This window comes from Saimiri boliviensis (assembly GCF_048565385.1).
Source record: "Saimiri boliviensis isolate mSaiBol1 chromosome 16 unlocalized genomic scaffold, mSaiBol1.pri SUPER_16_unloc_1, whole genome shotgun sequence".
Classification (NCBI taxonomy): domain Eukaryota; kingdom Metazoa; phylum Chordata; class Mammalia; order Primates; family Cebidae; genus Saimiri; species Saimiri boliviensis.
Genome location: NW_027412499.1, coordinates 294,605 through 319,602, shown reverse-complemented (window position 1 = coordinate 319,602; position 24,998 = coordinate 294,605). Strand labels below are relative to the sequence as shown.

General features: G+C 51.0%; 2 pseudogenes; one reads left to right on the top strand and one right to left on the bottom strand.

Moving 5' to 3' along the window:
* Positions 1-4,351: 4,351 nt before the first annotated feature.
* LOC141583164 (required for drug-induced death protein 1 pseudogene) lies at positions 4,352-7,371 on the bottom strand (annotated as a pseudogene).
* A 5,565-nt stretch (positions 7,372-12,936) lies between these two features.
* On the top strand, positions 12,937-14,306 carry LOC141583163 (required for drug-induced death protein 1 pseudogene; annotated as a pseudogene).
* The last annotated feature ends 10,692 nt before the right edge of the window (positions 14,307-24,998 follow it).

Here is a 24,998-nt window from a genome sequence, read left to right as displayed (position 1 = left end):
GGAGAATTGCTTGAACGTGGGAGGCAGAGGTTGTAGTGAGCCAAGATCAAGTCTCTGCAGCCTGGGCAACAGAGCAAGACTCTGTCTCATAAGGAAGGAAGGAAAGGAGGGAGGGAGGGAGGGAGGGAGGCAGGAAGGAAGGAAGGAAGGTCGGTCAGGGATGCTCTTTTACCCCTTACACAGGTGTTTTAGTACAGACTGAACATCGCTGATAAAAACAAATCTGAACTCTGAAACGCAACAAAGGGTGAAAACATTTTTTATGGTGTTTGAGACAGACTGTTGCTCTGTTGCCAGACTGGAGTGCAGTGGCACCATCTTGGCTCACTGCAATCTCCGACTCCCCGGTTCAAGAGATTGTCCTGCCTCAGCCACTCAAGTAGCTGTGATTATAGGCACGTGCCACCACGCCCAGCTGATTTTTGTAATTTTAGTAGAGACGGGGTTTCACCATGTCTACCAAGCTGGTGTTGAACTCCTGATCTTGTGATGTGCCCCCCTCGGCCCCCCAAAATTCTGAGATTACAGGCGTGAGCCATCGCATCGAGCCCAAAAGGTGAAAACATTTTGAGCACCAACGTGCCCTTTCGAGGAAAACGTTCACCGCATGGGTTCAAAATAATGGAAAGATTAAGACCTGGCAGCTGATAGTACAACAGCCTCAGCCTCCCGAGTAGCTGGGACTACAGGCACACACCACTGTGCCTGGCTTCAGAATGCATTTTTTAAATATATATATATATATATATATATATATATATATATATATATATATAACCTTTTTTTTTGAGACGGAGTTTCGCTCTCGTTACCCAGGCTGGAGTGCAATGACGCGATCTAGGCTCACCGCAACCTCCACCTCCTGGGTTCAGGCGATTCTCCTGCCTCAGCCTCCCGAGTAGCTGGGATTACAGGCACGCGCCACCATGCCCAGCTCATTTTTTGTATTTTTAGTACAGATGGGGTTTCACTCTGTTGACCGGGATGGTCTCGATCTCTCGACCTCGTGATCCACCCGCCTCGGCCTCCCAAAGTGCTGGGATTACAGGCGTGAGCCACCGCGCCCGGCCTACAAAGCCATTTCTTATATTTTCAGAATTGTTTGAATGCAAGCCCTTCAGTTCTCTATGAACGTTGCACTTGGACCTGATGCCTTAATATCAGAAACGTTGCAAATCTGACAAAGCGTGATCACATTCTTGGAAAATCAGCTTGGGCTGTCACGGAGCGCTCTCTGGACACGGGGACAGAAGGCTTTGGCATGAGTTTCTGCTTTGTCCAGTTTTCCCAGACCTCAGAGTCCTCACATACAAAATGGGTTAATAGGTCCGGCGCGGTGACTCACGCCTCGAATCGTAGCACTTTGGAGGCCGAGGCGGGTGGATCGCTTGAGGCCAGGAGTTGGAGACCATCCCGGCCAACATGGCAAAATCCCGTCTCTACTCGAAATGCAAAAAATGTAGCCGAGCGCAGAGCCATGCTGAGCATCCCAGCTACTCAGGCAGCTGAGACACGAGAATCTCCTGAACCCGGGAGGCAGAGCTTGCAGTGAGCCGAGCTGACGCCTCTGCAGCTGCGATGCAGCCTGGGCGACAGAGCAAGACCCTGCCTCAAAAAATAATCAACAAAGAAAGAAGTAAACAAATAAATAGGGGTAATAATCATGACAGTTGACACATTACGCATTAGTTCTAAGACTCAAGAAATTTGTTTACTAGATAACATACGTCAATGATAAGGCGCTGTACAAACACGTTCTTCTTCCACAATACCTGAAAACTACATTTCTTATATTGGAAAATCTGAGCGCTCTTCGAGCATTGCGCACTCAGTATAAAACATACTGTGCTCCCGGGAGTGGGGCTGTCTGTCCATCCCACCCTGCCTCCCGGTCCCCATTCCCAAGCCCGGCTCACCTACTCCGGTAAGGTACAAAATTTCAGTCCGGTGCAGCAGCCGCGCGCCGCGCCCCTCCCGGTTTCACTCCCAGCTCGCCTCCTCCCAGTTCCCAGCTTCCTCGCCCCTGCCTCCCGCTCCTTTCAAAGGATTCGGTGCCTTTGGCAATCCCCAGGCTCTCCTCAAAACCTGTTTTAGAGAGAGCTCACCACTCCCGATCATCCGTGGGTGGAATTTGCACCTATGATGTTTTTTCTCCCCCATGGCCCCAAACTGCTGACCTCTGGCCCACAGCATCTCATTAGATGGATGCGGAGGATTGAATGGGTTTGTACTTGAGGAAGTGCAAAAGCATTTCGTGGCAAAGAGAATGACAGTAGCCAAAACTAGAAGGAGGGTAAGAGCCGTGCTCGCTTCTGCTTATGACTTGGGGAAGGCTTGGATGGCGAAGGATGGCAAATGTGACCCCCTGGGCAAGGTAAACCCTAAGGGCATCTCGGTACAGATAAACGTGTCAGAGAATGGCTCATAATTCGAATGCGACAAATTGCTATCAATGTCTTCCATCCACTTTTAATCTATAAAAGTTCATCTTTTTTTCCTTTCTATACCAATACTATCATTGGTCCGATGTCATATTTCTATGGAATTTATTCTCATCAGTTTCAGAGACTTTCTTTATTTTTTTTATTTTTTATTTTTCTGTGAGACGGAGTTTCGCTCTCGTTGCCCAGGCTGGAGTGCAATGGCGCGATGTCGGCTCACCGCAACCTCCGCCTCCTGGGTTCGGGCAATTCTCCTGCCTCGGCCTCCTGAGTAGCTGGGATTACAGGCACGTGCCACCATGCCCAGCTGATTTTTTGTATTTTTAGTAGAGACGGGGTTTCACCATGTTGACCAGGATGGTCTCGATGTCTCGATCTCGTGATCCACCCGCCTCGGCCTCCCAAAGTGCTGGGATTACAGGCTTGAGCCACCACGCCCGGCTCTTTTTCCCTTTCTATACCAATACTATCATTGGTCCGACGTCATATTTCTATGGAATTTATTCTCATCAGTTTCAGAGACTCTGTGTGTGTGTGTGTGTGTGTGTGTGTGTGTGTGTGTGACGGAGTTTCGCTCTTGTTGCCCAGGCTGGAGTGCAGTAGCGCGATCTCGGCTCACCGCAACCTCCGCCTCCTGGGTTCAGGCAATTCTCCTGCCTCAGCCTCCCGAGTAGCTGGGATTACAGGCACGTGCCACCATGCCCAGCTGATTTTCTTTGTATTTTCGTAGAGACGGGGTTTCAACATGTTGACCAGGATGGTCTCGATGTCTCGATCTCGTGTTCCACCCGCCTCGGCCTCCCAAAGTGCTGGGATTACAGGCTTGAGCCACCGCACCCCGCCTCAGCGGTTTTAAGCACCAGCTATGACACCCGTGGCCACCCAGCGTCCCCTGTCCCTACTACTGGCACAGGCCCAGCCTACATGAACTCCCCCACACTGATGCTCCAGGCCTGGCTCCTGGATGGCCACCTCCTTTCTCCCTTCCAACATCTTCTTGCCTTGTGTCCGCTTCCTTCACATCTGTCTCCTACTTGCTGCTTCCTTCTCTCAATCTGGATTTCCATTCCTGATGTGTTACGTCTCCCTCCATCTGTCTCAGCCCCTATGTCCCACCCGGGACAAGCGCTCTCGGTTGGCCCGGCGGAGAGCAGCTGAGCCTCTGGCGGGAGTGCATCGATGGTGGCAGTAGGCCCTGACTGCAGCCAGCCGCATGTTTGCAGGGACTCTGCTTGCCGCAAACACATGGCTGGGCCGAAGTGGGCAACGCCGGGCACAAGAGCCCTCAGGAGTGGTCCCTTGGCTGACCCGTCCCAGCCACCCACCCAGCCTGCGCCTGAACTTGCCCTCCTCCCTCCTTTCTCGCCAGCCGCACGGCCGTTCGGGATGGGGTAAAATGACAAGTTTTTGTCTACTGTAAACAGTCAGTCCACACTGCCAACCCAGTTTTCAAAGCATCATAGCCTTCAAAGAGCTTTCTTCCTTCCCTCTTCTCAAGCCTGTAATTAAACTCCTGGTGGCAGAGTGGCAGAGGCAGGAGATGGGGAGAACGACTTGAGGAAGAAACAGCTCCTTAGCTGCCCTCGGAACCGAGGCAGCCCAGGAACGTGAGTGCCTTCAGCCCACAACCTTTCCGGGAGAATGCAGCAAGTCAATCATCTGACTCCAGCAACATCCTCTTCCTCCCCCCAAGATTCTGCCGTACGCGCCCGTACTGCTCGGATCTGTGGAGTGTGGGCCTCCACCCCGGCACCTGCCACCTTCACGTGAAGGCTCTGGCTTCAGCACACCAGCTCCACTCTCAAACCTAACCTCCGCCGAATTCTCAGCAGGATCGACCATTGGGTCCACGGAGGACTGAGACACGTGAGCAGCTCAGCCGATGGGCAAGGGTGACTCATTCATCCTACTCATGTGATGGAGCAGAGAAAGGCGTGTTTTCTCTTCCAGGTATGCTGTGTGCGCTCAAGTCTGAGATGCTCCCGATTCACACGGTTCCCACCGCAGGGAATCCCGTCAGCGCACGGAGGATCCACACCGGCGGCTGCCCCAGACGGGGCGGAGTAGGCTGCAGCGAAGCCTTGCGGCCCGATGACCGCGTCGCGGCCTCCTTTCGTCAGGACCCTCCCGACGTTCGTGCCGCACTTCTGCAGCTGCCGCCGGTACCTCCTCCTGGGCTGCTCGCCCGGCGCCGGCTCCTCCGGCGGCTCGGAGCGCTCGGGCAGGGGGGCGAGGCGCACCCTCCGCGCGCCCGCCGCGCTCGCCCCGCTCTCCCTCGCCGCCGCCGCCGCCTCGTCTCCCGACTCCAGGTGGCCCAGGATGGCGGCCGCCTCCTCGTCCCCCTCGGTCCGCCCTCGCCCTCGGGGCCCGCGGCGCAGGAGGCTGCTCTCCGCCTTGGATCGGAGCCCGGCTCCCACCGTCAGGATGCCGCGGACCCTCTGGCGAAGGTCCGAGCGCCAGGACGCCAACCTTTGCTCCCCGCCCGCTTCTCTGGCTCTGCGCGGACGGCGCGGGGGTTGGGGGAGTTGATACGTTTAAATAAATTAAGGCTCATGGATAAGATTGATTGTTACAACATACAGAGAAAAGCAGGGTCGGCATAACGCTGTGAGAGAGAGAGAGAGAGAGAGAGAGAGAGAGAGAGAGAGAGAGCGAGCGTGTGTGTGTGTGTGTGTGTGTGTGTGTGTGTATCTGCATGTATCTATACTACTGGTCAGAAGAGCAAATTGTACAACACATTAATCACATGTTATCACTACTTGGTGGAAGAACAGGTGGCTTTCATTTCATTTTACTTTTTAAAGTTTTCCTAGCTTTCTTCAAGGAGTATTTGTTACTTTGTTGGAGGATGAGTTTGAAGAAACCTCGTTTAAAATTGTTTATTGTAGTAAAAGACACATAGTATAAATTTTGCCATTCAAGCTATTTTTAAGTATACAATTTGGTGGGATTAATTATATTCATAATGTTGTTCGACCATCACCACGATTTATTTCTCAACTTTTTCATTTTCCCCAAGCAGAAACTCTGGACCGTGAAACAAGAACGCCTGATTGCCCCCAACCCCTCTATGGTCCTTGATGACCTCTAACCTACCTTCTGTCTCTATGAATTTGCTTCTTCTACATGTTTTACATAAGGATCATCATGCCACATTTTTTTCTTTGGTGTCTGGTTTATTACACCTGTCATGTTTTCTAGGTTCGTCCATGTTATAGCATGTATCAAAATTTTATTTTTAAAGGATGAATCCTATTCCATGATATGAATGTATCCTATTTTATTAATTTATTCACCTGCGGATGGGCATGTGAGTTTTTCTGCCTTTCAGCGATTGAATCATGCTAGAATGAGCACTGATGTATCGGTAGCTGAGTCCCTACTTTTAATTCTTTTAGGTGTATAGTTAGGAATCGAGTTTTTGCATCATATGATAATTCTACAATTACCTTTTTGAGAAACTTCTGCTTTTTATGAGAAAAAAATCCACTTTTAAAATTTCACTGTGATTCAGCTTTCAAGAATAGAGTGTAGAAAGGGGCAGGTTGATGTCAGCATCTATCGGTTGTAAAATTGAATGCCTCAAAATGTTCTCTGTTTTACACATACCCACACAAGCTAGAAACGTAGGCCAACTTATAGAAAATGTCAATATAGCCGGGCGCGGTGGCTCAAGCCTGTCATCCCAGCACTTTGGGAGGCCGAGGCGGGTGGATCACGAGGTCCAGAGATCGACAGAATCCCGGTCGACATGGTGAAACCCCGTCTCTATTAAAACTACAAAAATCTTAGCTGGGCATCGTGGCGCGTGCCTGTCATCCCAGCTACTCGGGAGGCTGAGGCGGGAGAATCGCCCGAACCCGGGAGACGGAGGTTGCGGTGAGCCGAGAGATCGTACCATTGCACTGCAGCCTGGGTAACGACAGCGAAACTCCGTCTCAGAAAAAAAAAAAAGGAAGAAAGCTCATGACCGTGGTATACGTTTCTAGACATAGGACCTATCACGGTGTGTTGCTGAGAGTGATTTCTAAGACGTGGCCACTGTATCGCTACTGGGCTGGGACGGCAGTGGTGTTCTCGTGGTGAGACGCCGCGTGGAGCCACGCGCAGTGTGTGGACTCCGATCTTAGCGGTCACATGTGGGTGCTCTGGGATTCGCCGAACTAGATTCCTGGCTGATTCACCAGAGGGTGGACTCTGGTGAACACGATTCAGAAATGCATACTAGGCCGGGCGCGGTGGCTCGAGCCTGTCATCCCAGCGACTCGGGAGGCTGAGGCAGGAGAATGGCCTGAACCCAGGAGGCGGAGGTTGCAGGTGAGCCGAGATCGCGCCATTGCACTCCAGGGTAACGAGAGCGAAACTCTGTCTCAAAAAAAAAAAAAAAAAAAAAAAAACCACACACACACAGAAATGCATACTGGGCCGCCGGGCGCGGTGGCTCATGCCCGTCATCCCAGCGCTTTGGGAGACCGAGGTGGGTGGATCACATGAGGTCGAGAGTTCGAGACCAGCCGGGGCAACGTGGAGAAACCCCGTCTCTACTAAAAACACAAAATTCACCGGGCACGGTGGTTACGTGCCTGTCATCCCAAGCCACTCGGGAGGCTGAGGCGGGAGACTCGCGGGAACCCAGGAGGCGGAGGTTTCGGTGAGCCGAGATCGCACCGCTGCACTCCAGCCTGGGCAAGGAGAGCGAGCGAGAGCGGACGTTTGTGGGGGTGGGCGGAAGAAATGCAAACTTTGGGAGGGAAAACTTGACCCCGGGGCAGGAGGGAGCGTGCTGCCAGCTGTCTTCTTCTCTCCGTGAAATCCACGCTGTGGCCGGGAGCGTGGATTTCACGGACCTTCGTTTCCCTGTCACAGGTATTGCCACCCTGAGCTGGTGGGTCTGGAGTCCACTCGGAAACGCTATGGACTGGACTTCCATCGTAGATAGGGCCCGTCTCCACCCCTAGCGTCCGTCCACACGCCCCCGCCCCCGGTCTGCTCTCCCTCCTCTCTAGCGGAATTGAACTTCCCGATGAACCCGTGGGCGGGTGCCTAGGCCGTGTCCCCTGGGGGCTCTGCTCAACTAGGTGCAGGCGGGCATCCCCTGAGAGAACTCCCTGGGCCCGGAAACGACCTGGTCCGAGCGGGATCGGGCAGAGGCCGGCGACGCGGCATGCCTGAGCCGCCCTCTCCTGCCCCCCGCCCCCCGCCCCCCGCCCCCCGCCCCCCGCCTCCTCCACCTCCACCCGGACCCAGAGCGATCCACGGTTCCCGTCTTCTCCGTGTGACGCCTGCAAGCATCAGTTGTCTTCGGGCATCACCTAGCGGCCTCTGGGATGGAAAATCGAGGTGGCGCGGAGGGAGGTCTGCCCGACCGCTTCACGGAGCCCGGGGCAACCGGTTTCTCTTCCTCCCATCTGGGGGCGCGTCCCTCTCTCCGCTATTGCCTGAGGAACCTCCGCCCTGGCGGGGGCCCTGTTGTGCTTTTATCAGCACTTTGTGTTTGTTTGTTGGTGTCTTTCATGCACACAGACTCTTCGACTTGGGCTTTATGAGGAGTTGGTTTATTTTTGAAGCCCCCACCCCCACCCCTTTACTCCGAAGCGCTGACTTTGTGAGCTGGGCTCCCCCCAACACCGCGTGGAAACGTTCTGGAGCCAGCCGGGTGGGCCCCCATCATCTCTCCCCTCCCCCCACGCTTTACCGGCTGACATTTGCATCGGTGATCGCCAGGCCTCACCTCACTCGGTGGCCGCTCTTTTGGAAGATGGGGGGCTGGGGGTGGAGCAGGGTCTCACTTCCCCAGAGGCAGCTGCGGGCGATGGCACAGCCTTTGGTCCGCGTGGGCAAGCGGGTGGGCGGGCTGGACTGTAGCGGTGGGGTTTCTTTTCACCCGTTCACTCGTCAGGCCTCCCTCCCTCCCTCCCTCCCTCCCTCCCTAGGAGAGCTTCATCTTAGCTGGGTCTCAGTCACCTTTTATCATGATGTCTTCTTTTCTCCTTCTCCCGGCCAGCGTATTTGCAAAATGGGAAGGGCATCGTGGCTCCACCCTGGGCCGCAGTATTATTTGCCCAAAGTAGACATGCTATCTAAGAAGTCATGCTCTGCTCGCTGAAGATGACCGGAGTCGATGCCGGCCTCGGCACGGAATTCTAGGAAGGCGTACCTTTCCCTCGGGACGTGTCAGCTGCTGTCTTCCTCCTGAGGCTGACTAGCGCTTTTGTGGATTGCTCGAGGTAGACTGAGAGCCTGTTGATGTCAGCTGCACTTCATCATGTGATAACCTGTTTTTTGCCAGTTAAAACTAGCTGTCTCTTTCTCAGACTAAAAACTTGTTCAGGCTTTCTGGTAGCTTCCGGAGCTGGACAGACTCCATCTTAGTTTCTACATTTTCGTTATTTCCCCACCATGCCGAATGGAACCAGAGTATGTAACTGGGGCGGGCTGGCACTCGGGCACCTCCCGGAATGCATTTGTTGATAAGAGGCCATCTAGCACAATGGTGGTCAATGTGTGCATTCAACTGACAGAGGAAAACTGATGTGTGTTTGCGGCAGTTCGGAAATTTTTTCCTCGGACAATGTAGCAACAGTCATTTCCAGCCCTATAGTGGCATATAACAGATAGCAGTAAGAACGCGTCTAAGGGCCGGGCGCGGTGGCTCAAGCCTGTAATCCCAGCACTTTGGGAGGCCGAGGCGGTCGGATCACGAGGCCGAGACATCGAGACCATCCAGGCCAACACGGTGAAACCCCGTCTCTACTAAAAACACAAAAAATTAGCTGGGCATGGCGGCACGTGCCTGCAATCCCAGCTACTCAGCAGGCTGAGGCAGGAAAAATGCCTGAACCCAGGAGGCAGAGGTTATGGTGAGCCGAGATCCCGCCATTGCACTCCAGCCTGGGTAACAAGAGCGAAACTCCGTCTCAAAAAAAAAAAGAAAAGAAAAAAAGAAAAAGAAAAAAAAAAAAGAAAGAGTCATTTCCCGCCCTATAGTGGCATATTAGAGTTAGCAGTAAGAATGCGTTTAAAACACAGAAGACCCGCTTCTTACAAACTGATCTGCTGTGTGTTGGTGCCTTTCAGGAAGTTGCATCTATGTTTCGATTCAGCGAATTAGAAACACATTTCTTCTAAAAGGTGCATTTGGACATTCCACAGTGGATGGGGGTACAGGCTGTAGTGAGAATTATCAGGCTCTAAAACAAAAACGGAGCTGCCCAGCAGAATGGGTGTCAGTGTGTGCATTCCACTTCCAGAGGTGAAGGGATGTGTGTTTGCAGGAGTTCAGAAACCCTTTCTTTCTTTTCTTTTTTCTTTTCTTTTTTTTTTCTTTTTTGAGACAGAGTTTCTCTCTTGTTACCCAGGCTGGAGTGCAAAGGCGCGATCTCGGCTTACCGCAATCTCCGCCTCCTGGGTTCAGGCAATTCTCCTGCCTCAGCCTCCTGAGTAGCTGGGATTACAAGCACACGCCACCATGCCCAGCTAATTTTTTGTATTTTTAGTACAGACGGGGTTTCACCGTGTTGGCCTGGATGGTCTCGAACTCTTGGCCTCGTGATCCACCCGCCTCGCCTCCCAAAGTGCTGGGATTACAGGCTTGAGCCACCGCGCCCGGCCGGAAACCCTTTCTTTGGAGAATGTAGACACAGTCATTTCCAGCCCTGTACTGCCATATAAGGGTTAGCAGTATGAATGCATTTAAGACACAGAAGACCCGCTTCTTAAAAACTGATCTGCTGTGTATTGGTTCCTTTAAGGAAGTTGCAACTATGTTTCGATTGAGCCAGTTAGAAACACATTTCTTCTAAAAGCTAGGTTTGGACATTCCGGAGTGGATGGCAGTACAGGATGTAAGGAAAAATCTCTGGCTCTAAAAGAAACACAGAGCTATCCAGCAGAATGGTTGTCAATGTGTGCATTCAACTTACAGAGTGAAACTGATTTGTATTTCACCAGTTCAGAAACCCTTTCATTGGAGAATGTAGCAACAGTGAACTATAGCCCCATAGTGGTATATAAGAGTTAGCAGTAAGAATGCATTTAAAACACAGAAGACCCGCTTCTTACAAACTGATCTCCTGTGTGTTGGTTCCTTTTAGGAAGTTGCATCTATATTTAGATTCAGCAAGTTAGAAACACGTTTCTTCTTCTTTTTATTTTTGGAGACAGAATTTCGCTCTTTTTACCCAGGCTGGAGTGCAATGGCACGATCTCGGCTCACCGCAACCTCCGCCTCCTGGGTTCAGGCGATTCTCCTGCCTCAGCCTCCTGAGTAGCTGGGATTACAGGCACGCACCAACATGCCCAGCTAATTTTTTGTATTTTTAGTAGAGACGGGGTTTCATCATGTTGACCAGGATGGTCTCGATCTCTCGACCTCGTCATCCACACGCCTCGGCCTCCCAAAGTGCTGGGATGACAGGCTTGAGCCACCGCGCCCGGCCAGAAACACGTTTCTTCTAAAGGCTGCTTTGGACATTCCAGAGCGGAAGGGAGTACAGGCTATTGTGAAAAATATCTGGTTCTAAAACACAAACGGAGCCATCTAGCAGAATGGTTGTTAATGTGTGCAATGAACTTACAGAGTTAAACTGATGTGTGTTTGCAGCAGTTCAGAAACCCTTTCTTTAGAGAATGTAGAAACAGTCATTTCCAGCCCTATGGTAGCATATAACAGCAGTAAGAATGCGTTGAAAACACAGAAGACCAGCTTCTTACACACTGATCTGCTGTGTGTTGGTTCCTTTTAGGAAGTTGCAACTATGTTTCGATTCAGCGAGTTACAAACACATTTCTTCTAAAAGGTGCCTTTGGACATTCCAGAGTGGATGGGAGTACAGGATGTAAAGAGAAATATCTGGCTTTAAAACAACAGAGTTACCCAGCGGAATGGTTGTCAATGTGTGCATTCAACTTCCAGAGTTTAACTCATTTGTAGTTCAGCAGTTCAGAAACCCTTTCTTTGGAGAATGTAGAAACTGTCATTTCCAGCCCTATAGTGGCATATAAGAGTTAGCAGTAAGAATGCGTTGAAAACACAGAAGACCCGCTTCTTACAAACTGATCTGCTGTGTGTTGGTTCCTTTTAGGAAGTTGCAACTATGTTTCGATTCAGCGACTTAGAAACACATTTCTTCTGAAAGGTGCCTTTGGACATTCCAGAGTGGATGGGAGTACAGGATGTAAAGAGACATATCTGGCTCTAAAACAAAAACGGAGCTATCCAGCAGAATGCTTGTCAATGTGTGCATTCAACTTACAGAGTGAAACTGATTTGTATTTCAGCAGTTCAGAAACCCTTTCTTTGTGGAATGTAGAAACATTCATTTCCAGCCCTATAGTGGCATATAAGAGTCAGCAGTAAAAATGCGTTTAAAACATAGAAGACCCGCTTCTTACAAACTGATCTGTTATGTGTTGGTTCCTTTTAGGAAGTTGAAGCTATGTTTCGATTCAGAGAGTTAGAAACCCGTTTCTTCTAAAAGCTGCCTTTGGACATTCCAGAGTGGATGGGAGTACAGGATGTAAAGAGAAATATCTGGCTCTAAAACAAAAACGGAGCTATCCAGCAGAATGCTTGTCAATGTGTGCATTCAACTTACAGAGTTAAACGACACCTTCGGGACAGATGAATACGGTGGGTCCAAGTTCGGAGGTGAGGCGGGTACTTTGCTAGAGCCGAGGACTTCAAGACCAGTCCAGGCATCAGGCTGCAGTGCATTCATCTGGCCAAGGCCCATGGCAGCCTCCACTTCCCGACCTCAGGCAATCCTCCCACCTCCGGCTCAAGAAAAGCTAGGACTACAGGCGCCTGCCGTCACGATGCCCGGCGAACTTTTTTTTTTTTTTTTTTTTTTTTTTTTTTTTTTTTTTTGAGACGGAGTTTCGCTCTTTTTACCCAGGCTGGAGTGCGATGGCGCCATCTCGGCTCACCGCAACCTCCGCCTCCCGGGTTCAAGCGATTCTCCTGCCTCAGCCTCCCGAGTAGCTGGGATTACAGGCATGCGCCACCATGCCCAGCTGATTTTTTGTACTTTTAGTAGAGACGGGGTTTCACCATGTTGACCGGGATGGTCTCGATCTCTCGACCTCGTGATCCACCCGCCTCGGCCTCCCAAAGTGCTGGGATGACAGGCTGGCGCCACCGCGCCCGGCTATATTGACATTTTCTATAAGTTGGCCTACGTTTCTAGCTTGTGTGGGTACGTGTAAAACAGAGAACATTTTGAGGCATTCCATTTTACAAACGATAGATGCTGACATCAGCCTGCCCCTTTCTACACAATATTCTTGAAAGTTGAATCACAATGAAATTTTAAAAGTGGATTTTTTTCTCGTAAAAAGCAGAAGTTTCTCAAAAAGTTAATTGTACAATTATCATATGATGCAAAAACTCTACTCCTAAGTATACACCTAAAAGAATTAAAAGTTGGGACTCAGATACCGATACATCGGTGCTCATTCTAGCGTGATTCAATAGCTGAAAAGCAGAAAAACCCACATGCCCATCCGCAGGTGAATCAATGAATGAAATAGGATACATTCATACCATGGAATAGGATTCATCCTTTAAAAATAAAATTTTGATACATGCTATAACATGGACGAACCTCGAAAACATGACGGGTGTCATAAACCAGACACAAAAGAAAAAAATGTGGCATGATGATCCTTATGTAAAACATCTAGAAGAAGCAAATTCATAGAGACAGAAGGTAGGTTAGAGGTCATCAAGGACCATAGAGGGGGTGGGGGCAATCAGGCCTTCTTGTTTCACGGTCCAGAGTTTCTGCTTGGGGAAAATGAAAAAGTTGAGAAATAAATCGTCGTGATGGTCGAACAACATTATGAATATAATTAATCCCACCAAATTGTATACTTAAAAATAGCTTGAATGGCAAAATTTATACTATGTGTCTTTCACTACAATAAACAATTTTAAACGAGGTTTCTCCAAACTCATCCTCCAATAAAGTAACAAATACTCCTTGAAGAAAGCTAGGAAAACTTTAAAAAGTAAAATGAAATGAAAGCCACCTGCTCTTCCACCAAGTAGTGATAACATGTGATTAATGTGTGGTACAATTTGCTCTTCTGACCAGTAGTATAGATACATGCAGATACACACACACACACACACACACACACACACACACACACACACTCACTCTCACAGCGTTATGCCGACCCTGCTTTTCTCTGTATGTTGTTACAATCAATCTTATCCATGAGCCTTAATTTATTTAAACGTATCAACTCCCCCAACCCCCGCGCCGTCCGCGCAGAGCCAGAGAAGCGGGCGGGGAGCAAAGGTTGGCGTCCTGGCGCTCGGACCTTCGCCAGAGGGTCCGCGGCATCCTGACGGTGGGAGCCGGGCTCCGATCCAAGGCGGAGAGCAGCCTCCTGCGCCGCGGGCCCCGAGGGCGAGGGCGGACCGAGGGGGACGAGGAGGCGGCCGCCATCCTGGGCCACCTGGAGTCGGGAGACGAGGCGGCGGCGGCGGCGAGGGAGAGCGGGGCGAGCGCGGCGGGCGCGCGGAGGGTGCGCCTCGCCCCCCTGCCCGAGCGCTCCGAGCCGCCGGAGGAGCCGGCGCCGGGCGAGCAGCCCAGGAGGAGGTACCGGCGGCAGCTGCAGAAGTGCGGCACGAACGTCGGGAGGGTCCTGACGAAAGGAGGCCGCGACGCGGTCATCGGGCCGCAAGGCTTCGCTGCAGCCTACTCCGCCCCGTCTGGGGCAGCCGCCGGTGTGGATCCTCCGTGCGCTGACGGGATTCCCTGCGGTGGGAACCGTGTGAATCGGGAGCATCTCAGACTTGAGCGCACACAGCATACCTGGAAGAGAAAACACGCCTTTCTCTGCTCCATCACATGAGTAGGATGAATGAGTCACCCTTGCCCATCGGCTGAGCTGCTCACGTGTCTCAGTCCTCCGTGGACCCAATGGTCGATCCTGCTGAGAATTCGGCGGAGGTTAGGTTTGAGAGTGGAGCTGGTGTGCTGAAGCCAGAGCCTTCACGTGAAGGTGGCAGGTGCCGGGGTGGAGGCCCACACTCCACAGATCCGAGCAGTACGGGCGCGTACGGCAGAATCTTGGGGGGAGGAAGAGGATGTTGCTGGAGTCAGATGATTGACTTGCTGCATTCTCCCGGAAAGGTTGTGGGCTGAAGGCACTCACGTTCCTGGGCTGCCTCGGTTCCGAGGGCAGCTAAGGAGCTGTTTCTTCCTCAAGTCGTTCTCCCCATCTCCTGCCTCTGCCACTCTGCCACCAGGAGTTTAATTACAGGCTTGAGAAGAGGGAAGGAAGAAAGCTCTTTGAAGGCTATGATGCTTTGAAAACTGGGTTGGCAGTGTGGACTGACTGTTTAAAGTAGACAAAAACTTGTCATTTTACCCCATCCCGAACGGCCGTGCGGCTGGCGAGAAAGGAGGGAGGAGGGCAAGTTCAGGCGCAGGCTGGGTGGGTGGCTGGGACGGGTCAGCCAAGGGACCACTCCTGAGGGCTCTTGTGCCCGGCGTTGCCCACTTCGGCCCAGCCATGTGTTTGCGGCAAGCAGAGTCCCTGCAAACATGCGGCTGGCTGCAGTCAGGGCCTACTGCCACCATCGATGCACTCCCGCCAGAGGCTCAGCTGCTCTCCGCCGGGCCAACCGAGAGCGCTTGTCCCGGGTGGGACATAGGGGCTGAGACAGATGGAGGGAGACGTAACACATCAGGAATGGAAATCCAGATTGAGAGAAGGAAGCAGCAAGTAGGAGACAGATGTGAAGGAAGCGGACACAAGGCAAGAAGATGTTGGAAGGGAGAAAGGAGGTGGCCATCCAGGAGCCAGGCCTGGAGCATCAGTGTGGGGGAGTTCATGTAGGCTGGGCCTGTGCCAGTAGTAGGGACAGGGGACGCTGGGTGGCCACGGGTGTCATAGCTGGTGCTTAAAACCGCTGAGGCGGGGTGCGGTGGCTCAAGCCTGTAATCCCAGCACTTTGGGAGGCCGAGGCGGGTGGAACACGAGATCGAGACATCGAGACCATCCTGGTCAACATGTTGAAACCCCGTCTCTACGAAAATACAAAGAAAATCAGCTGGGCATGGTGGCATGTGCCTGTAATCCCAGCTACTCGGGAGGCTGAGGCAGGAGAATTGCCTGAACCCAGGAGGCGGAGGTTGCGGTGAGCCGAGATCGCGCTACTGCACTCCAGCCTGGGCAACAAGAGCGAAACTCCGTCACACACACACACACACACACACACACACACACACACACACAGAGTCTCTGAAACTGATGAGAATAAATTCCATAGAAATATGACGTCGGACCAATGATAGTATTGGTATAGAAAGGGAAAAAGAGCCGGGCGTGGTGGCTCAAGCCTGTAATCCCAGCACTTTGGGAGGCCGAGGCGGGTGGATCACGAGATCGAGACATCGAGACCATCCTGGTCAACATGGTGAAACCCCGTCTCTACTAAAAATACAAAAAATCAGCTGGGCATGGTGGCACGTGCCTGTAATCCCAGCTACTCAGGAGGCCGAGGCAGGAGAATTGCCCGAACCCAGGAGGCGGAGGTTGCGGTGAGCCGACATCGCGCCATTGCACTCCAGCCTGGGCAACGAGAGCGAAACTCCGTCTCACAGAAAAATAAAAAATAAAAAAAATAAAGAAAGTCTCTGAAACTGATGAGAATAAATTCCATAGAAATATGACATCGGACCAATGATAGTATTGGTATAGAAAGGAAAAAAAGATGAACTTTTATAGATTAAAAGTGGATGGAAGACATTGATAGCAATTTGTCGCATTCGAATTATGAGCCATTCTCTGACACGTTTATCTGTACCGAGATGCCCTTAGGGTTTACCTTGCCCAGGGGGTCACATTTGCCATCCTTCGCCATCCAAGCCTTCCCCAAGTCATAAGCAGAAGCGAGCACGGCTCTTACCCTCCTTCTAGTTTTGGCTACTGTCATTCTCTTTGCCACGAAATGCTTTTGCACTTCCTCAAGTACAAACCCATTCAATCCTCCGCATCCATCTAATGAGATGCTGTGGGCCAGAGGTCAGCAGTTTGGGGCCATGGGGGAGAAAAAACATCATAGGTGCAAATTCCACCCACGGATGATCGGGAGTGGTGAGCTCTCTCTAAAACAGGTTTTGAGGAGAGCCTGGGGATTGCCAAAGGCACCGAATCCTTTGAAAGGAGCGGGAGGCAGGGGCGAGGAAGCTGGGAACTGGGAGGAGGCGAGCTGGGAGTGAAACCGGGAGGGGCGCGGCGCGCGGCTGCTGCACCGGACTGAAATTTTGTACCTTACCGGAGTAGGTGAGCCGGGCTTGGGAATGGGGACCGGGAGGCAGGGTGGGATGGACAGACAGCCCCACTCCCGGGAGCACAGTATGTTTTATACTGAGTGCGCAATGCTCGAAGAGCGCTCAGATTTTCCAATATAAGAAATGTAGTTTTCAGGTATTGTGGAAGAAGAACGTGTTTGTACAGCGCCTTATCATTGACGTATGTTATCTAGTAAACAAATTTCTTGAGTCTTAGAACTAATGCGTAATGTGTCAACTGTCATGATTATTACCCCTATTTATTTGTTTACTTCTTTCTTTGTTGATTATTTTTTGAGGCAGGGTCTTGCTCTGTCGCCCAGGCTGCATCGCAGCTGCAGAGGCGTCAGCTCGGCTCACTGCAAGCTCTGCCTCCCGGGTTCAGGAGATTCTCGTGTCTCAGCTGCCTGAGTAGCTGGGATGCTCAGCATGGCTCTGCGCTCGGCTACATTTTTTGCATTTCGAGTAGAGACGGGATTTTGCCATGTTGGCCGGGATGGTCTCCAACTCCTGGCCTCAAGCGATCCACCCGCCTCGGCCTCCAAAGTGCTACGATTCGAGGCGTGAGTCACCGCGCCGGACCTATTAACCCATTTTGTGTGTCAGGACTCTGAGGTCTGGGAAAACTGGACAAAGCAGAAACTCATGCCAAAGCCTTCTGTCCCCGTGTCCGGAGAGCGCTCCGTGACAGCCCAAGCTGATTTTCCAAGAATGTGATCACGCTTTGTCAGATTTGCAACGTTTCTGATATTAAGACATCAGGTCAAAGTGCAACGTACATAAAGAACTGAAGGGCTTGCATTCAAACAATTCTTCTGAAAATATAAGAAATGGCTTTGTAGGCCGGGCGCGGTGGCTCACGCCTGTAATCCCAGCACTTTGGGAGGCCGAGGCGGGTGGATCATGAGGTCAAGAGATCGAGACCATCCCGGTCAACAGAGTGAAACCCCATCTGTACTAAAAATACAAAAAATGAGCTGGGCATGGTGGCGCGTGCCTGTAATCCCAGCTACTCGGGAGGCTGAGGCAGGAGAATCGCCTGAACCCGGGAGGTGGAGGTTGCGGTGAGCCGAGATCGCGCCATTGCACTCCAGCCTGGGTAATGAGAGCGAAACTCCGTCTCAAAAAAAAGATTATATATATATATATATATATATATATATATTTAAAAAATGCATTCTGGAGCCAGGCACAGTGGTGTGTGCCTGTAGTCCCAGCTACTCGGGAGGCTGAGGCTGTTGTACTATCAACTGCCAGGTCTTAATCTATTTTTTTGAACCTATGCAGTGAACGTTTTCCTCGAAAGGGCACGTTGGTGCTCAAAATGTTTTCACCTTTTGGGCTCGATGCGATGGCTCACGCCTGTAATCTCAGAATTTTGGGAGGCCGAGGGGGGCGCATCACAAGATCAGGAGTTCAAGACCAGCTTGGTAGACATGGTGAAACCCCGTCTCTACTAAAAATACAAAAATTAGCTGGGCGTTGTGGCACGTGCCTATAATCACAGCTACTTGGGAGGCTGAGGCAAGACAATCTCTTGAACCGGGGAGTCGGAGATTGCAGTGAGCCAAGATGGTGCCACTGCACTCCAGTCTGGCAACAGAGCAAGAGTCTGTCTCAGAAAACATAAAAAATGTTTTCACCCTTTGTTGCGTTTCAGAGTTCAGATTTGTTTTTATCAGCGATGTTCAGTCTATACTAAAATACCTGTGTAAGGGGTAAAAGAGCATCCCTGACCGACCTTCCTTCCTTCCTTCCTTCCTTCCTGCCTCCCTCCCTCCTTCCTTCCTTCCTTTTGCGACAGAGTCTTGCTCTGTTGCCCGGGCCGCAGAGACTTGATCTTGGCTCACTACAACCTCTGCCTCCCACGTTCAAGCAATTCTCCCACATCAGCCTCCCAAGTAGATGGGATGACAAGCACCTGCCATCACACCCAGCTGATTTTTGTATTTTTAGTAGAGACGGGGTTTCACCATGTTGACCGGGCTGCTCTTGAACTCCGGACCTCAGGTGATCCACCCATCACGGCCTCCCAAAGTGCTGGGATTATAGGCCTGAGCCACCACGCCTGGTCGTCTTTGACACTTAGTAGTAACTGCCAGTTGGCAGGGCAGGGAACAGTGGTCCCCTTCCATGTGATTCAATAGAACGTTTTCCATGGATCTTGGAATAACGGTGGAGGAGGGTGATGGTATTTTCCTTGAGGGGAGGTGACAGATGGGGTGGGCTGTCAGCAAAGGAACAACTTGGTCATAACAGGAATTGAAAAGAGGCCAACTCTTTCTTTTCTATTTACTTATTTTTTATTTTTAATTTTTTGAGACACAGTTTCGCTCTTGTTACCCAGGCTGGAGTGCAATGGCACGATCTCCGCTCCCCGCAACCTCCGCCTCCTGGGTTCAGGCGATTCTCCAGCCTCAGCCTCCTGAGTAGCTGGGATTACAGGCAAGTGCCACCATGCCCAGCTAATTTTTTGTATTTTTAGTAGAGACGGGGTTTCACCATGTTGACCAGGATGGTCTCGATATCTCGACCTCGTGATCCACCCGCCTGGGCCTCCCAAAGTGCTGGGATTACAGGCTTGAGCCACCGCGCCCGGCCAGAAACCCTTTCTTTGGAGAATGTAGAAACAGTCATTTCCAGCCCTATAGCGGCATATAAGAGTTAGCAGTAAGAATGCGTTTAAAACACAGAAGACCCGCTTCTTACAAACTGATCTGCTGTGTGTTGGTTCCTTTTAGGAAGTTGCAACTATGTTTAGATTCAGCGAGTTAGAAACATATTTCTTCTAAGAGGTGCCTTTGGACATTCCAGAGTGGATGGGAGTACAGGATGTAAAGAGAAATATCTGGCTCTAAAACAAAAACGGAGCTCTCCAGCAGAATGGTTGTCAATATGTGCATTCAACTTACAGAGTTAAACTGATTTCTATTTCACCAGTTCAGAAACTCTTTCTTTGCAGAATGTAGCAACAGTGAATTATAGCCCCATAGTGGTATATAAGAGTTAGCAGTATGAATGCGTTTAAAACACAGAAGACCCGCTTCTTACAAACTGATCTGCTGTGTGTTGGTTCCTTTAAGGAAGTTGCAACTATGTTTCGATTGAGCCAGTTAGAAACACATTTCTTCTAAAAGCTAGGTTTGGACATTCCGGAGTGGATGGGAGTACAGGATGTAAAGAGAAATATCTGGCTCTAAAAGAAAAACGGAGCTAACCAGCAGAATGGTTGTCAATGTGTGCATTCAACTTACAGAGTGAAACTGATTTGTATTTCACCAGTTCAGAAACCCTTTCTTTGGAGAATGTAGCAACAGTGAATTATAGCCCCATAGTGGTATATAAGAGTTAGCAGTAAGAATGCCTTTAAAACACAGAAGAGGCCGGGCGTGGTGGCTCAATCCTGTAATCCCAGCACTTTGGGAGGCCGAGGCGGGTGGATCACGAGGTCAAGAGATCGAGACCATCCTAGTCAACAAGGTGAAACCCCGTCTCTACTAAAAAAATACAAAAAAAATTAGCTGGGCATGGTGGCGTGTGCCTGTAATCCCAGCTACTCAGGAGGCTGAGGCAGGAGAATTGCCTGAACCCAGGAGGCGGAGGTTGCGGTGAGCCGAGATCGCGCCATTGCACTCCAGCCTGGGTAACAAGAGGGAAACTCCGCCTCAAAAAAAAAAAAAAAAAAAAAAAAAAAAAAACACAGAAGACCCGCTTCTTACAAACTCATCTCCTGTGTGTTGGTTCCTTTTAGGAAGTTGCATCTATATTTAGATTCGGCAAGTTAGAAACACGTTTCTTCTTCTTTTTTTTTTTTTTTTTTTTTTTTTTTTTTTGGAGACAGAACTTCGCTCTTTTTCCCAGGCTGGACTGCAATGGCACAATCTCGGCTCACCGCAACATCCGCCTCCTGGGTTCAGGCGATTCTCCTGCCTCAGCCTCCTGAGTAGCTGGGATTACAGGCACGCACCAACATGCCCAGCTAATTTTTTGTATTTTTAGTAGAGACGGGGTTTCATCATGTTGACCAGGATGGTCTCGATCTCTCGACCTCGTCATCCACACGCCTCGGCCTCCCAAAGTGCTGGGATTACAGGCTTGAGCCACCGCACCCGGCCAGAAACACGTTTCTTCTAAAGGCTGCTTTGGACCTTCCAGAGTGGATGGGAGTACAGGCTGTTGTGAAAAATATCTGGTTCTAAAACAGAAACGGAGCCATCTAGCAGAATGGTTGTTAATGTGTGCAATGAACTTACAGAGTTAAACTGATGTGTGTTTGCAGCAGTTCAGAAACCCTTTCTTTAGAGAATGTAGAAACAGTCATTTCCAGCCCTATGGTAGCATATAACAGCAGTAAGAATGCGTTGAAAACACAGAAGATCAGCTTCTTACAAACTGATCTGCTGTGTGTTGGTTCCTTTTAGGAAGTTGCAACTATGTTTCGATTCAGAGCGTTAAAAACACATTTCTTCTAAAAGGTGCTTTAGGACATTCCAGAGTGGATGGGAGTACGGGATGTAAAGAGAAGTATCTGGCTCTAAAACAAAAACGGAGCTATCCAGCAGAATGGTTGTCAATGTGTGCATTCAACTTACAGAGTTAAACTGATGATGCCCTGATTTTGGGCATCATCGTGACCATTCTGATGATCATCATTCCAATCCTGATTCTGCAAGCCTATCAGTAGATCCAGAGGAATCACCCGGGCCAGGGGCTCTGCTCATGACCTGTTTGTCTCCCTGGTATCCAGATTCCATCGCTCGTCCTGTCCCCAGCCCATCCCGTATCAACCCTTGACCCTCACACACTTTTCTACAGTGGTTCAATAAAGTGCACGTGCTCCTGCAAAAAAAAATAAAATAAAAAAATAAAACTCAAAATAATAAATAAATAAAGAAGAGAAGCGTCACTGGGAAGTTTTTATTTTATTTTATTTTATTTTATTTTTTTAATCCATGCAACCGGTCTTATTTATGCATAATTGAGAAAACACAGGCCTAGAGAGGTTATGAAACTTGTCTACAGTTACACAGCTTGTCAAGGACACAGCCACGATTTGAAACCAGGCAACTTTGCTCTCGCGACATCAGTGGGTTGCCTTTTGGTAAATTCAGGACATGAGGAGCAGAGGAGGAGGGGCAGGGAAAGGGTGCAAGGTGGGGAGGCTCTGAGGGAGGCCGATGGGAGAGGACGGAAAGATCAGCCGATTGGCACTGGCTTGAGTCTGGCTGGCAGACCTAAGCCCAGGGGCCCTGGGTGCATATGGCCCCGGGAAGCACGCTCCCCATTCCCTTCCTGCTCCTTCCTTCTCAAGGGCCTCTGCCCATGGTTCCCCTGGAGAGCCAAGCGGGGGTCTGCCAGGCAGCGTGCGTGAACATGGCACGGGTGAGGGTGACTGGGGCATCTGCCCACCTGATGCACACAGACGTTGCACTTGTCACGGAAGCCCATCTCGTGGCCATCCTCGCCCTCAGGAGAGCGGCACACGTCGCAGACGACATCCTCATGACACTCGATGCCCAGCCCCTCCTGCGTCTCGATGGCCCTGGCCCTATTCTGGTGGCACAGGGTCTCCAGCTCCTCCTGCACACGTTCCAGCGTCAGCTCATCCAGCTCTGGCCTCTCCATCTCCTGCAGTTCTGAGTCGATGAGCTGCAGCCAGTAGGCGTCCATCTCGTCCGGGTCCTAGCGGCTGCCTCCTGGCCAATCCGGCCGGGAGCCCTCCCCGAGCGTGGGGCTGCTTGGGGATGCCCGGGCACGGGGGCCTTCCAGAGGTGGGAGGGTCCTCACCAGGGGCTCTGGGATGGCCTCTGCCCCGGCAGGCACCTGCACCCCTTTCTCCCATTCCTGTCGCCATGGGTCTGCCAGGATGCAGGAGTCATCCGGGCTGAGCTGGTGTGAGTCCGGGATCCTCATGGCTGTGATGACATCTGACCGGAAAACCTCCGAGGGCTTCTTTTCGTGCTGTCGGGGCCAACCCGACTTGGTGCTGCTGGGCAGGCTGGAGCATCTCGATGCGGCTGTAGATGTCGCGTGACGGTCAGTGGTGGCAGAGTTGTCACTGCCGATGGGGTCTTTTCGCCTCTTCTCTTCCGTCTTGCTTCGCGGTCCCCTCTGAGGGGCGCCGCTGCAGGGACCGGCGCGGGAAGGAGGCTCCCGAAGCCCGGAGCTCCCGGGGCCGGCGAGGGAGGGCGGGGGGCGCTCATCCATCCGGGGTCGCGGCCAGGGAGGCGGCGGGGCCCGTGGCATCCCCGCCGGGGACAGTCAACCCGCCAGACCTGAGCGGGTGCCACTAGGAGTGGGCGCAAAGTAACTCCATGGAAGCTACTCACCCCCCCCCCCCCAAAAAATAGCCTCCGACTGCGATGGCCCCGGTCGGCACCATTCACCAACCCCCTGTGTATGTTTCTCTTATTATTTATTTATTTATTTATTTATTTATTTATTTTGAGATGGAGTCTCGCTCTGTTGCCCAGGCTGGAGTGCAGTGACGCCATCTCAGCCCACTGCAACCTGTGCCTCCTGGGATCAAGTGATTTTCTGCCTCAGCCTCCCAAGTAGCTGCGATTCAGGCACCTGCCACCCATCCTGCTATTGTTTTTGTATTTGAAGTAGAGATGGGGTTTCACCATCTTGACCAGGCTGGTCTTGAACTCCTGACGTCGTGATACGCTCACCTCAGCCTCCCAAAGGGCTGGGGTTACAGACATGAGCCACCGCACCCAGCGGAGAAGAGATTTGCTAATTGAGTTCTGGATGCCAGCTGTTTCATTGTAGGGGGTCTAAAGAGAGACTCAAATGCCTGGAAGTTTAAGATCAGCTTGTGCAATATAGGGAGACCTCGTCTCTACAAAAACAACCAAGTAACCAAAAATTAGCTGGGCACGGTGGCAGGGGACTCTGGTGCCAGTTACTCAGGAGGCTGAGGCCAGAGAATCACTAGGGCCCGGGAGGTTGAGGCTGCCGTGAGTTGTGATCACTCCACTGTATTCAACCTGTGAGTCTGAGAGCCTGTTTTTTAAAAAAAAAAAAAAAAAAAAAAAAAAACACACACACACACACACACACAAAAATAGAGGCCCGAACATGAATTATCATTCATGAGTGACCCTATGTTGAACAAACAAAGCTGCCCCCAGATCCTGAACCACCAAAAACCGTCAGATAATAAATGTTAATTGTTTCAACGATTCACGTAAATGGCCCACCAAGTGTAGGGGCAATTTGTGATACAGCAATAACTAACTAGTATCTCTACATTTATTTTTCTTTTTTTTTCATTGAGATGGAATCTTACTCTGTTGCCAGGCTGGAGTCCAGTGGCATGCTTGATCTTGGCTCACTGCAACCTCCACCCCCTGGGTTCAAGTGATCCTCCTGCCTCAGCCTCCTGAGTAGCTGGGACTACAGGCACACACCACCACACCCAGTAAATGTTTGTATTTTTGGTAGAGAAGCGGTTTCTCCATGTCGGCCAGGATGATCTCGACCTCTTGACCTCATGATCCACCCTCCTCAGCCTCCCAAACTGCTGAGATTACAGGTTAGAGCCACCGCACCTGGCCTAGATTTCTTTGGAAGGAAAAGCCATGTCCAGGAGGAGATTCAAAACCCACTTTTGTGTGTGTGTGTGTGTGAGATGGAGTCTTGCTCTGTTGCTTAGGCTGGAGTGGTGAGATCTTGGCTCACTGCAACCTCCACCTCCTGATTAAGTGATTCTCCTGCTTCGGCTACTTTTTGTGACGTTAGTAAAGACAGGGTTTCACTATGTTGGTCAGTCTGGTCTTGAGCTCCTGGGTGCAGGGGATCCAACCACCTCAGCCTCTCAAAGTGCTGAGATTTCAGGAGTGAGCCACACCATGCCAAGCCTACCATTGCTATTGATCTTTGTAGCCAAGGATAATCATCTCAAAACAATGATGGCCTCCTCCTCGGTTCTTCTTTCAGAATCTCTGTCTTCCATTCCCTCCCTCAATATGCACACTTCATTTACTACAGCACTCCTTTCCCACCGCAAAGCCTACGTCCAAATACATCTTCTTCCGTTTTAGAGAGCTTCTCCCCGTTTATTATTTAGGTTGACAGTTTCTTCTTTGAGCCTCGTTGTGGGGTAGAACTTCCTCCCCTCAAAGTATCTGTTGAAGTCCAAAAGCCGCCTCCCTCCGCCGTACCTGGGGATGTGACGTGATTTCGAAATAGGGTCACCACACATAGAATGAGTTAGGGCTCAGTACAGGGACTCACACCT